Source organism: Triturus cristatus, chromosome 6 (assembly GCF_964204655.1).
Source record: "Triturus cristatus chromosome 6, aTriCri1.1, whole genome shotgun sequence".
NCBI classification, from domain to species: Eukaryota; Metazoa; Chordata; class Amphibia; order Caudata; family Salamandridae; genus Triturus; species Triturus cristatus.
The window spans coordinates 789,256,070-789,271,597 of record NC_140589.1 but is presented as its reverse complement, the minus strand read 5'-3'; positions in this window follow the sequence as shown (position 1 = coordinate 789,271,597).

Here is a 15,528-nt window from a genome sequence, read left to right as displayed (position 1 = left end):
GTTAATAAAATGGCCTTCTTTCCTAAACTGTTATATTTTTTAAGGACTATCCCTTTGGAGATGGGTAAAGCAATGTTACGTAGATTCAACTAAATTTTCTCCCAATTTATCTGGGCATATTCTCGACCAAGGCGAGCTTTCAAATTGCTTTCCCTCCCTCGAGAGAGGGGCGGCTAGGCGATACCTAATTTAAGATTTTACTACTGGGCCTCGGTCATGCAATATAGCGCGGAGCTGCTTCAAGAATATTCACACATCCCAAATATAGGCTAACTGTCACCCTATCAACTGCTTTTGGGGGAAGAGACCCGCGGATGTCTCTGGAGGTAGCTCTCCTTCGGATGCTACAAAAGGCTAAGATTTTAGACCTTAATGAACGCCTACAAAGTTTTCTCCAACATTCGTAAAACTTTAGGGCTGAGTAGCCTGAATTATTACTCCCCTCTTAATAACAATACTTATTTACCAGCAATCTTCGGGGCTTCTTACTTACATGAATGGCATCGAGCAGGAATACTAAAAATGGGAGACCTGATAACAATCAATGGTACTAAATTATTCTGTGCACTTAAAACTGAATTTCATCTGGGGCAACAGGAGTTTTTTTAAATATATGGCTATAAGAATGGGGGCAGGAACCCTCTGTCCCAGATGCTCAGTGTTCAGTGCAGACTCGATACATATGTTTGCTACTTGTCCCCAACTTACACCTCTCCTGGGTCAGATACAAGACTTCTTTATTAGAGTTTTTTCTCCGGAGTTTCAGTTAACTCCCACAATTGTTTTATTAGGCACGCAAGACAAGATCAGTAGAAAGAATGGAGGTGCACTTATTTTTGTGGCTATGACCATATTACGTCTTTGCATAGCTTCATCTTGGAAGGATCCAAATCCTCCACTATTTTCTCATTGGCAAGCTCGATTGATTTCTACTTGCCAGATGGAAAAGGCTATATTTTCTAGAATGAATAGCCGGGGAAAAAAGAAGGGTCTTGCTATCTGGCATCCCTTATCTGCTTGGCTTACATAGATGGACATAATGGGGTTTTCTGAAATATAAGTAATAATTCATGCTTTCCATTCTAGGTAGGATTTATTAACCCCTTGAAGCTAGAAACATAGGTTATACCCAAGTACAGGAAAATCTTGGTTGGGGGAATCTCAGGGTACTCACAACTGAGACATTCTCTTACTTATACTGTTTGTGCCATACAGGATTTAAATGTATAAATTATAATGCACAGTCATTTATATGAGAGCAAGTATTGGCATAATGCGCCTTTTATCCTTTTTTTTCTTCCCTTTATCCAATGTTTTATCGATTCTCGAAATATTAGACATTGTATGTCTGTATTAGGTCACTCGTCACCACGTGCCTATTCTGAAGTTTCTAGCATCGGGGGTGGGGGGGTGGAGTGAGGGCAGGGGGAGGCACTTATTCGAAATTGCGCTTCACTTTTGTATTTGACTTTTGTACTTTCAATTAAAAAAAATAAAAAAAGAAACTGGAGGTAGTTTCTCATAATTAACTTCTTACATTTTTTTAAAAAAACTAAGACTGCATTCTCATCCTACAGTTGTGAAACACTTATGACTAAATCATATATAATCAACATCCCAGGGACATTACTCAAACACATATGTCATCATTACATAGGATTATGTAAACAAGTGTCCAACATATAACACATATCGTTATTCAATTATTTCATATACTTATTATTTTTAGACATAAAAAATCCTATGGCCTGAAAAGGTTGCGGCTTAACAACACATCCTTCTGTATATTTTGACAGCCCAACTTCAGTTTATTTAGAAAAATATTTCTGTCAATATCTTTGCTGTGAGTACAACCTTAATCTACTGTAATATAGTGACGTGTTTTGACTGTCTGGGGGGCCTAAAGAATAGATGAAGGTCTTCAACAGGGCTCCAAGATTTCATGTGGGACACTGTGCAAAAGCAAAGAAAAAAACTCCCTATCAATTGCTGAAATCTTTTCCATATTGCTGAAGTTCTTTGCATATAGTATGTCAGAAGAAAGGGGATAGAGTGAGTATATACCCTTCAGCATGTGTTCAATAATACAGTCTTTCCTGTAAGATAAAGGGAACCCAATGTTTGTTCAGTCAAGGAATCAATGGATATCGTGCCTTCCAAAATGACATTTGTGTTTTCCTTTATTTTCGCTGTTTTGACATGGTTAGAGCCAGGCTACACAGGGGCTTTGTAGTTTTTTAGTGATGTACCTAATGGAAGCAATAACAACCTGTAAGCTTACCTGTAAGATAAGGGGACCCAATGTCCATTCAATCTTAACAAGAAATCAATTGATATTGTGCCGTCCAAAATGACATTAAAGGTTACCTTAATTTCCGTTGTTCACACTTGAGTAGAGCTAAGCTACACGCAGGTTTTGTGATTCTTTTACCTAAAGGGTGCAAAAACAACCTGTAAGCGAAACAGTGATTTTGAAGAGAAATGCTCAGAGGGAAACATACCTTCTGGGCCTCAGTATCGATGTATTGCCCCATTGCAACAAGGTTCCGCATCACCTTAGCAGTGTCCTAGCCCTGTCCATGCTAAGCGTGGCCAAGGAATTGTTCATGGAAAAATTATTATATATATCCTTGGTTCGGTGTGAACCTGTACACCTCAGTGGGGCGATTGCTGCCCTCCTTTTGTCGTCTACATAATAGCTCTTTTCATGTGACCCGTACAGCCGAGAGGCTTGTAGCTTTATGGCAGCCTAGGCAATGTCGGCATACGTAATCTGAGTCTGCGAGTCGCGTGATCAGTATATAGCTGGGACATGTAGTCCTAAAGTGGAAATGTGTATTTTATCAGAAGCACCAAACTAGAGGCGCTTCAGATGTGGTGAAGAATCCTCTTGCATACTGTGTGATGGTAAGATTTTGACTGACCCTTTCAACCATGTATTTGCTTAAGCAAAGAAGTTCCCAATTTCCAAAAACTCATTCAAACCATTCTCCATCGTGCACAGATGTAGTATCATCTGAGCCTCAAGTCATAGCAACAAAGATTCCACATTGTTCTTGACATGTCTAAGCACGGTCTATTTCATATCAGATATTGAGTCATTCATTTCCACATAGTGATTAACCAATGGACTATGTAATGTTTTGCAGTGAATTCTGAATTCATGCTGTACTATTTGTTTCTTAATCCCCTGGTTTGTCTTGCCTATGTATGCTTTCTCACAAAGGGAAGGTACCAAGTACACCACATTTCTTTTTTTTTTTTTTTGTGTCCTCATTTACAACCCAATAAGGCTAGTCCACGCTGATGATTATTGAGAAAAAGCAACCGTCTCAGTACACTGGATCTGCTGACGTATGCCCAATTTGGGCCAAGACTGCCGGTGCTATCTCAGTCAACATTTTAAAGACAATGCCCACTTGGGATGCCCATCGCTCAACTTAGGCCACTGGAGCATCTCAATTGTATCCTTAGGAAGGGTGTAGGATAAACCAGAAAGAGCGGGCTGTATAATCCTTGGACTAGGGGAAAAAAAGAAAAAAAAACCCTAGTTCCATTTCAACATATTCCAAAAATCCCGGTTCTTCTTGTTTCCTGCCCTTGACAGGTCTAACCTCGATGTCCTTAATAACGAGGACAGCCAGTCCTGGTGAGTAGGTGGTAACGAGTCTTTCCATTTAATGCAAATCTCTCTCCTAGCAAGCAAGATGCCAAAAAATAGGAGTTTCTCGGATGACCCTTCTAGGTTGTTTGCAAGGCCAAAAACCAACATAGGCAAGTTGACAGAAATGTGTGTCCCCAAAGCTCTGGTAAGTGTATTGCTCACCCCTTCCCAAAAACTGGAAAGGGCGGGACAGTTCAAGAACATGTGAATATCCGAAGCTCCTACTTCCCCACACTTCGCACAGCATACTGGCGGACCATTTGAAAATTTTGTTAACCTCTGTGGAGAGTAATAAGCCCTATGCATTGTAAAGAGATGGTTTCTACGAAGCCAAGCTGGTTTTATAGTATCATATAGCATTTTACAGGATTTTGACCATAATGACTGGAGGTCTTGCTGTAGGATACTGCTCTCCCAGAGAGAGATGGGTAATAGAAATTCGCCATCCTGCTCATCCATGATGGAGCGGTACCAAACCGCTACTTCTTTCTTTGCTGAAGGTTTATGTATAACCAGATGTTCAAATTGGTTTGTACCACCCATTGGATGTTTGTTACGGGGAAGTTGAACAGCGTTATCCCAGCTAGATAGTTGGAGATATTTAAATCTGGAGAGGGAAGAGCCGACTGTCTCTCTAAGAGCCTCCCAGGAAACTAGAGTACCTTCCACAAAAAGGTCACCCCATCTCTTGATTCCAGCCACCCTGAGGGGAGTTGATAAACTATCTAATAAGCACTCCGGAGTCCCAGGAGAGTTCCAGATTGGGGTGTATCTTGAAAAGTATCCCAGTTTCAGTGAAGCTCTAAGGTTAACCCATGTTTTAGCCAGCCCCTGTAGCACCTTCAGCCTAACTTTTTTGAAACATTTTGCAATACCGTATTTATATAGAAAGCCTTGCTCAGAAATATCAGAACCTCTCAACATGGCCAAAAACATAACCCCAACACCCTCACTAGAAGAAGTTTTTAATAGCATACGAGAGTAGGAAAGTTGGAAAGCCCAAGCGTAAAGCTGTATATCAGGAGCTGCTAAGCCTCCCTTTTCTCTTCGCCTTCTGATTTTTTTCCAAGCTATCCTAGAATGTCGAGAGGCCCAGACAAAGGCGTTAAATTCACTCTGGAGTTTATTCAATACTCTCATATCAAAATATAGGGGGATAGCGCCAAAAAGAAAGGTAAATCTAGGCAAAATAGACATCTTGATAAGGTTGACTCGCCCAAGTATTGAGAGCGGTAGAAGGCCCCAAGATTTCATTAATTTACGGGTTTCTCTAGCTATCAGCGTTAAGTTATAAGTAGGTATCTTTTCGATCTCCTGGAGAATGTAAATTCCCAGGTATCTCATGTTGGTCTTTAGCGAGGGGAGCTGATGGTGAAGCTGCATGTTCCTAGCCATTATTTCAGTTTTGGAGGTATTGCTCTTGTACCCTGGAACAGCACCAAATTCTGATGCCAGCTCCATAACTTAGATCAAGAGAGATGATCTCAGAGTATCGTCTTTCAGGTCTGGGGAATGGGACAAAAAAGTGGCCTTGTACGCTGATGATGTATTAATATTTACATCAGATTTGAACACCGCCTATCCTTAAGGACCATACTGAGGTTGTTTCGTGCCCGGTCTGATTTTGTTTTCCAGGCAAGTAATTTGCCTGCCCCTTCGCCATACTCAAAATGGGCTATCTTACTGGCCTCCCATCTTTGCATTAGGCGTGAGCTCAAGACGGCATCTAGCTGGGCCTTAAGATCCCTCAACTTGATGTAGTTCTCAGTAGATAAGCTCGGGTTATTTAGATCAAGTGATGACTGAGTAGCTTTGATTTCACGCTCTAACTCAGATATGTCATCCTTATATTTTCTACTTTTGTAGATGGTGATGCTAGTGATAGTACCTCTCAAAAAAGCCTTGAAAGACTCCCACACGTTAACCACAGACGCGGTCCCCAGATTCCTCGCCATGAAATTTTCAGACTCTCTCTGAAGCGTGAGAAGAATGTCTTCCGAGACCATAAGTGAGCGGTCCATAGACCAATTTCTGGGCGGAGGGACCGTTCCTGTTTCTATGACCATGCTTACGGCAGAGTGATCCGAGAGATGAGCGGGAAGATAAGAGATAGTTTTAACTATTTTATTCAAGGAATAGCTAATAAGTATGAGGTCAATCCTAGATTTATGCTTGTATTTGTAGTTACAAAAGGAATATACACGTTGACGAGCTGACCTAACCCTCCATATATCCACGAGACCGAATTGTTTCATAACACCCATAAGACTGGCTCTTGTTTTGGGAGAGGGCAATACACGACTCTTTATGGATTTGTCAATTGAAGGGTCTATAACTATATTGAAATCACCAGCCAATATGACTGGTTCAGGAAAATCCAGCAAAGCCAGTACCAAGTTTTTAATAGGGGAGGGGTCGTCCTGATTAGGGCCATAATATCCGGCGATTGTTACTCTCAGACCAGTCAGCTGGAGTTCTGCGATAGCCCATCTGCCACATGGGTCCACAGTTGAAGATCTGAGAGCTGCCCTTGCCGATTTTTTAACAAGGATTGCCACCCCTCGCGTATTAACTGACTGTGTAGTGCTAACTACAAAGTCAACCCAACTTAACTTTTTGACTAAAGCTAACAGTTCTTGTTGAATCAAATGTGTCTCCTGTAAGACAATGATCTGTGCGGTACTATCGTGCAGATATTGAAAGATCTTATGCTTTCTAGGATTAGTACGTAGACCATTGACATTCCAGGAGAAAACTTGGATCAAAGTCATGAGCGATCTATTAACAGCAAGATCAATATCTCTCACCTATATAAAAAAACTGCAAGAATAGACATGTATACATTTTTCTCTGTTTCCTTCAATTAGAGCTACCACATAAACGAAAGAGCACTTTGTGGCTGGAAATAAGGACTTTTTTTTTATTTTACCCCATTGCGACCCTCTCGTGCACCCACCCCTGATCAAAACCCCAACCCCAAACCCCAGGAAGGCCAACGGTTGCCCTGCCTTACCTACCACCCCGGAGAACACCACCCCCAAGTGTCTGGAGCGCATCCAGAATTCGGCACCTGGCCGTGTATGGGGAACAACCTTTACAACGCAACTTTTACAACGCACTACCATTACAACGCATTTTTTACAACGCATAATCCATTACAACGCATGACATTACAACGCATGACACTACAACGCATTTTTAAAAACTACCTTTACAACGCATTCCATTACAACGCATACTACCATTACAACGCATACCATTACAACGCATAATATTACACTATACTATCCAACACTTACCCTACTGATGCACCCCCTGGAGTTAGAATAGTAATTTTTACCCCTATACTATCCAACACTTACCCTACTGATGCACCCCCTGGAGTTAGAATAGTAATTTTTACCCCTATACTATCCAACACTTACCCTACTGATGCACCCCCTGGAGTTAGAATAGTAATTTTTACCCCTATACTATCCAACACTTACCCTACTGATGCACCCCCTGGAGTTAGAATAGTAATTTTTACCCCTATACTATCCAACACTTACCCTACTGATGCACCCCCTGGAGTTAGAATAGTAATTTTTACCCCTATACTATCCAACACTTACCCTACTGATGCACCCCCTGGAGTTAGAATAGTAATTTTTACCCCTATACTATCCAACACTTACCCTACTGTTGCACCCCCTGGAGTTAGAATAGTAATTTTTGCCCCTATACTATCCAACACTTACCCTACTGATGCACCCCCTGGAGTTAGAATAGTAATTTTTACCCCTATACTATCCAACACTTACCCTACTGTTGCACCCCCTGGAGTTAGAATAGTAATTTTTACCCCTATACTATCTAATACTTACCTTAAATGTAATTTAATATTATGCGTTGTAATGGTATGCGTTGTAAAGGTAGTATGCGTTGTAATGGTAATGCGTTGTAAAGGTATTTTTTAAAAATGCGTTGTAGTGTCATGCGTTGTAATGTCATGCGTTGTAATGGATTATGCGTTGTAAAAAATGCGTTGTAAGTGCATGCGTTGTAAAAGTGTGCGTTGTAACGTCATACATCCGCCGTGTATGGTCCTTTAATTATTTAATAGAGCTTTTTTTTTTGTTTTTTTTTAGTTAATATGTTCCTTTTCCGACTAAATCTGTTCAGTAGTTATGATTATAGATCTAACCGATCGTTACTTAGCTAGATCTTTCAAGAGTACATCCGCTTCCGGAACTGAGCTCACATTATGCATTTTATTATTGAACATAATCCTCAAGGATGCAGGAAATTTCAGCTGGGCAGTTGCACCCAATTTTCGGAAATCTTCTAGTCTTCTCCCTAACTCCCATTGCCTTTCAAGAGTTATTCTTGAGAGATCAGATCTTATTTGGAAGGTACAGCCATTTGCTGTTAAAGATTTTTGCTTAAGCGCTGATGTGAGAATTTGTTCTTTAAGAGCATATGTTTGAAAATTAATTAAAATCTTTCTGGGTTTCGGCCTTTGCAGGTTTCTCCGAAAAGGATCTCTATGTATACGCTGGATGTCTTTAAACAGTAGCTCTTCTGAGGATTCTAGATGCAGGGCTTCTTTTAATAGGGCAACGACGAATCTTTTGAGATCGCTTCCTTCCTTATCCTCCAGAACATTTAAAATTCGGAGATTATTTCTCCTTGCATTGTTCTCCAAAACCTCTACGCGCTCAGATAGGGCTACTTCACTTAATTGAAGTGACTTTATTTTGATTTCAGCAGATTCTAGGCTGACCGTTAGGTTGGTGACATTGTCTTCTAATTGGAATGTTCTTGTATCCAAAAGGTCCACCTTTGACCCAAGCGTCTCACAAAGAGATCTAATCTCCGCCTGATTTGTAGACGAGGCTTGGAAGCCCTTTTTTATATCTTGGGATAGGGCTCTAAGCATTTCCCCCACGGTGCGGTTAGAGTAATCACCCAGTGTTTGCTGGCTTTCATATATTTCTGTATCGATGCACTCATCTATCGGCTGGAAAAGCTCAGCCGTGTTGGCCAGGAGCGGAGAAGGAAACAGTAAGGAGGAGTCGCATCCACCAAGCCCAGCTTGGATCACTGTAGGCCCTTGGATGTCGATTGTCTCTGAGTTTGCCAAGTCCTGTGGGTCAATAGATTTAAGGTCTTGAGTGCCCTCCATAGTTTTAGTTAAAGCAGAGTCACTTTTGGCCAGTTCCAGAATCTGAGGGAGAACCCTAAAGTAGGATCTTAGAGAAGGCGTTATTTTGTTGGACTTCGCTTGATGGAATTTCTGTTTCTTAAGATCTCTTGTTTTCCGTGATACCACTTCAGCTGGGAGGGGTACGGCGTCTATGCTGTTTGTTGGAACAATAGTAAGATCAGGTACCTCATCCAACGGGTTAGAGTAAATGTGCTCCTTGTAGTCTGAGTTTTGTTTTGGAGCTAAATTAATAAGTAGTCTGGCGCCACCTCTCTTCCCCTTCCTTTTAGATTTTTTAGTTTCTGTACGGGCTAGTGTTCCGGCCGCCTGGGGTCTAGGTCTGAGTTTAGGGGGGGTTATCACATGCTCGAGGTCGGGATCAGGGTTTGTTATAACTACATTTACTAGAGCGGAGTCTCCCCCTGTATTATCGAGACAACCGGAACCTCCAAGACCCCCACTCACATTCACCTCTACCCTCCGAGCGGCATGCCCTGTAGTCTCCACGATGGCGCAGGAGAGTCCCCTACCTCGAAGGAAACTGAGGCAGGCGCTTCGCGTGTGTCGATACTCACAAGACGCCAAGACCCAGCGAGGAGCGCCGGGAGCAGCAGTGGAATGCAAGGAAAACCTGGAGCCGGACCCGCACATCGGTCGGGGGAAAGAAACAGGAACTACAGACAGCCCACGAAAGGAGGAAAGCACAAGCCGTTACCCTGAAGGCACGCCAAAACACACAGGGAGTATATTTAATCTTTTCCGTTTTAGCATTTTTTAGCGTTTTCCCGTTATTCTAATCCCTCAGAAGTTAACAGTCACAATTCGGCAAAAGACGAAAAAAAAAATCCACATTCTACTTATCCATCGCAGAGCTGGTTTGTGAGAAAAGGACTCTCTACACGGGAGAGGTGCCGCGGCCGCTCAACCCGTGGCTGCCATGTTTTCCCCCATGGTCATCATTTCTTGCTGTAGTCTAATCATTCAGTCAGTACCCAAGTCAAGTACACCACATTTCTTGTGTTTGATTTGACATCATTATAGTTGAATCCTTCACCTTCAATTGAGTTTTCACACATAGAGCAACTACTGCACTATGATGACTCCTCAATCATGGAAAGCTGGGCAATGATCTTGTGCCACTGGTTTGGATTTTGTTTGTTCTGTCTCTCTAAGTCCCTAATTTGGATGTCGGACGGAAAGCCTTTGACTGCAGGTTGGAGGCTTTCCGATCAACTTCCAGGGTTTGACTGCTGTATTACAATGCCGTATTACAATGCCGTATTACAATGACAGCGGTCAGATTTGAAACCGGCCGGTCATTCTGACTGACTTCCGACAAGGAGCCCGTCGGCCAGAAGGAACAGCAACATAATCCCTTATGGATGGCGTTTCCACAGTCAGGATTATTATGTCAGTTTCCGACAGGCTTTCCATGTCGAGCTTTCCGACGGGGAAGCCTGTCAGAAAGTGACTTTGGGGGCCCCTAGCAGGCCCCCCTCTCTCCACGGCCTCCGGTTGGTGCTGAGGGGCCTCCTATAAACTCCTGAATAGTGTGGTAGGCTCGGTGAGGGGCCTGCCACAGGGTGCAGGTATTTACAGTGACTCCCATTTCTCTATAGGAGCTTGTGCTGCAGCCAATTTCCGACCGCCGCACAACCTTCAATAGGGAAATGGGATTCTGTGACCGCACATGGTGCAGACATATCGCAATTGCGGTTTCAGACCGCCGACCCAAAGGTCAGTCTGTTCTGATGCCCATATTAGGGCCAAAGTTGTAACAGATATTCTGATTATGTTTAAGAGCAAAAATTGGGAACTCCATGAATAGTTGCAATCCTGAAACTATGTTCCAATTTTTTGGATGGAATTTTTCATCAAATTCATCATTCCAGAAAAGGATGTATTACTTGTTTTGATTGTCTTTTGAATCTAAGCTGTTAGAGGTGCTCTCTTGGTGTAAACCAGGCATGTTTCAAGGCCCTTTTGAACAATTTCTTGAGGTATTGTCAGCCTTGTAGTTTCAACATAAGTGTTTCGGCATTCCTAAAGTAATCTTCTTTTTTATAACAATTCCTTCTGAAGCGAAGGAACTGGCTGTAACATAAGTACTTTGATGAAAGCTTAAGTAGTGTAAGAATGTGTTGCGATTCGTCTCTTTAGTGAATAGGGAGGAGTATAGCCTGTTTTCTTCATGTTTTACTGTCACATCTGCGAAATGACTTTCCTTTGTGTGGCAAGACATAGACAACTGTATATCTCTACACCTGGATTTTAGCCAATCCACAAATAATGTATCTCTTCTGTTGCACATTTTCATATAATCAAAATGTCATCGATGTAATGTTTCCAAAAGGTGATTTGGTGTTCAAAGGGATTGATTTTCAGTATCCATTTCTCCTCATAAAGAGCCATAAACATAATGGCAATCTCCAGTGCCAAGGACATCCCATAGCTGTCCCCTTTATTTTCAAATAAAATTGCTGGTTGAAACAAAATAAATTGTATTTCGAACAAATCATTGCCATTTCCACAATGTATTCTGCGGGAACCTCCTGTGGTCTTTGTCCCCTATCCAGGCAATATTCCATGGCTTTCTTCGCCGTGTCTGGAATTATGTGTGTGTACAAACTCACAATATCTAGAGTACCTAATATATCTTCTGTCTCACTGAATTCAGCATTCTCTATTTGATTGATGGCAAATATGGTATTTCTCAAATACCTCAGAATATCCACGATGGGGAGTTTCAAGAACATGTCAGCGTACTTGGCAAGAGGTTCAAGTTTTGAGTTAACTTATGAAATTATCGGGCGCCTTGTTGGATTCACAGGGTTCTTACGGATTTTGAGGAGGATATATATTGTTGGTGTACGAGCTTGTTTATTCACCAGGTAATCTTCTTATTTTCTAGTTAGCCATCGTCCGCTCCTGCCCTTACTCATTAACTCTGTGATCTTCCGCATTATCATTGGGGATGGGTCCCCTGAGATTTTTTCATTGTGTTCCTCATTGTTCATTTGTCTCAAAATGTCTTCTTCATATGTGGGCCTATCCATGAGGATTACTGCTCCCCTTTGTCAGCTTGCTTGATAATAATTTCCTCACAATCGTTAAGTCTGAGTAAGGTTTGTTGATCCTGTTTTGATAAATTGCTTTTAATGTACCTATTTTTCTGTTCAATTTGATCCATTTTTGCCTAAAACAGTTCTCTCAATGGTTTACAATTCAATAGGCATGTTGAGGCTCAGTGGATAAAAGGTTGATGGTCCTTTTAATCCTGAAAACCTTCTCTCTTGTGGGGTAGCGTTGTTTGAGAAAAATACCCTCAATCTCATCTTGCGAAAGAATTGTATCAGTTCCATCATGATTTTTACATAATCAGGTCTAGAAGTTGGAATACATTTTAGTCCTTTACTCAGAAGGCTCATTTCATCAGTATCCAGCATGTTCTTTGATAGGTTGTATATAGGGATCAATTCTGACCCCCCCATCTGTAAGTTTGTTTCCTAGTGATCATGTCGCCCATCCATTAATTCCGGGTCTGACATCTCTTCCCTTTGCATCTTCCACGGCCTCTCCCAAGCCCTCTCCCTAAAAAGCACCACCTGGATGGCTCTGAACATCGCTCGCAGTGGGCTCACATTCACTCGACCTATCCAAAACGTATGAAAAGCTGATGAATTTTCATCTACTCCGCCCCTGATACTGTTAGTGCCCTTGTGTTTTTTCGGGTTGTTTAAAATCATTCTTTTTCAAGTAAGAGTATACTATTACAATTGAAAAGCTTGAAATATCCTTCTGTAGTTTTGTGCGCTAGAATTCTTCCGTTTTTGTTCAAAAATCCAATAGATCCTTGTTGATCTTACCGAGGAGAGCTTTGGCTTTCTAAATGACGATGTTACTTAGAAGGGCTTACTTTAATTGTTTGATAAGTTCCAGTTCTTTTTTACTCAATCGCTCCAATGTTTTTATCAACAAAAACTACCAATCGCTGGAGCATTTACTTCCAATATGGCTAAAGTCAATAATGCACTCATGGTCTTCCATGAAAATGATGGGAACATCCCTTACTTTTAATCCCTACGGAATCGAGCCTGCCATTAAGTGTTCAAGAAGTACTTCACAGTGGAGAGATGTTCTAATCTGGTTATTCTTCAAACATGTGAGTTTTTCAACTTCTGAATGTCTGTGCACTTGACCCTAGATTCAAGGTGGAGGGCCTTTTGAGAGTTCCTCAATCTCTTCTTCTCTTCACTGAGGGTTTTTGGTTCCAACATACTCTACGCACTCCAGTTTAAAGCCAAATGATTTTTAGATAACTTTTTTTTAAACGGATTTCGTCTTTTAGGCAGATTGCTAGAAAATCTCGAAGCCTGCATGTAGCCTGGCTCTAACCAAGTCTAAACTGTGAACCCATAATGTCATTTTGGAAGGCATAATATCCATTGATTTCTTCACTGAACGAACATTGTGTTCCTTTTTTCCTACTGGTATGACAGTATATTATTGAACACCTGCTGATGGGTATGTACTCACTCTAGCCACTTTCTTCCGATATGCTCTGGGTAAATACTTTTGCTGTGCTGGGCTGTGGGGTTGCTGCAGGGTACTGCAAGCCCCAGATTTCATCATCTGGCCCCGTAGGAGTGGCCGAGCAGTTTGTGCCGCGCTATTAAAGCGCTGAGGACCCCTGTGGGCGCGGGACGTGCGTTGCTGTGCTCGCTGTGTAGTTGGGCTGCTGCAGGAGATTGCAAGCCCCAGAGTTCACCATTAGGCCTGGGAGGAGGGGCCAAGCAATCATTGTCATGCTAAGAAAGTGCTGAGGACTCACGCAGGTCTCACTTCGATGTGCTGGGATGTGTTGTTGGACTACCGCAGGGGGCTACAAGCCTTAGAGTTCACCACCTGGCCATGGAGGAGGCGGAGAGCTATCTTTGCTGCGCTATTAAATTGCTGAGGATTCCCGTGGATGCAGGATGTGCTGGGCTCTGTTCTGGGGTGGCATAGTGAATAAAAGAACAATGGATTACCCTTATCTCTTGACTGGAGGTGAATGGTTGAAAAGTGTCAGCACTCCGTCCATCATCATGTTGTGTTTGCTTTGTTTGGCCTAAGTGGCCATGGGTATGCCCAGATGTGGGTCCCTTGCTCACTGTGCCACTGGATTCTAGCAAGCCTGGCTGATGAGGGGGTGATTCCCCAAACCCGGTCCCAGTATGTTTGTTCCCGGGCTAGGGAGGACCTGGCATGGCAGTTTGGGCAGGACTGTTCCAATGAGGAGGCCTGCAAACCCTAGAGTTCACCATCTGGCCCAGGAAGAGGGGTTGGAAATCTTTGCTGCACTATTAAAGCACTGAGGACTCCTGCAGGCCTGGGCCACGCTTCAGTGTGGTGGGCTGTGTTGTTGGGATGTTCCATGGGACTGCAAGCCCCAGAGATTACCTTCTTGTCTGGGAGGAGGGGCAAAGCAGTCTTTGCAATGCTAATAAAGTGCTGAGGACTCCCACAGGATGTTCATCAGCGACTGGAAGAGGCTAAATCAGGCCACCACTCCTCATTTCAACCTAGTCTACGGTCTGAGTATTGCATAATTTATCAATACCTATATAAGTGTTGATATGGCCAAGAGAATGTCTACATCTAAAAAGGACCCCTGTCAGGGTCCATAGGGTCTTATCTTACCAATGCTATGGGTAATAGAGCATTAAATTGTGTGTGTTGAAGAACAGCTGAGCTCTGCTGTGAAACCAACAATTGACAATGGCCCTAGTAAAGAGCCCAGATTTTCATTGACGGTGATCCAGAGGTCCAGCTCCCACCCAGGACTACTTGGCATGCGGGTAAAAAATCCATGCGTAGTAGATTCCTCCGACGAGATAGTCCCCTTGGAGGCTGCGCCAACCTGCCTAACAGTATCAGATTCACATTGTTCTTCGCCCCTGGCCAATAAGAAGCGCCCTCAGCGCTGGAAAGGATACCCAATTAACAGCGGAGGGTATGGAATTGCCTGGGGCAAAAAACCTGCTCCCAGTTTACGAGCCGAGCAATAAACTTGCCAGTTTGGAAAGCAAAGTACTCGATTATATCACTGCTGTTTTTGGTAGGTTGGACTCACTTGAGGCTTTAGTAAGGGGTCTTGGTTCATGAGGACAGCCTCCTAGGCCCTTGACAAATGATGCCTTTATGACAACCCAAACAGACTGGGGCACAGCCAAAGGATAGGGAAGCTTCAGTCCCAATCCAACCTCTTTTAGGACAATCCTTCAGTTACTACAACTGACTCAGCATATTCTACTGTGAGGTTCGACTCTTAGAACCGATTCTCAGATCCAAGTTGAATAAACTATATGTTTAGCTTCATGAAATGTGGCTGGACTGGCAGCTAAACTTCACTAAATATCATGAAGTACTTTGTATGCAAAAAACTTGGTTGACAGAAACTGTTTTAATTGGTGGATTTGCTACCTAGTTGACACCCGCTATATCAAGGGACTATGGGTAGGGCTAAGAGAGGCTTTTTATTTTTCCCTCATCTCACCAAGTATGCATCTGCAATTCTTTGATGGCCGCCCTTCCAATCTGTGAGCCCCGCGGCTGCTGCATTCACTTTGGTCTGTACCCAGAGCCAGACCTGCCCCTTTGTTGGTGGCTTGGTGTAATCATAAGACCAAGAGGT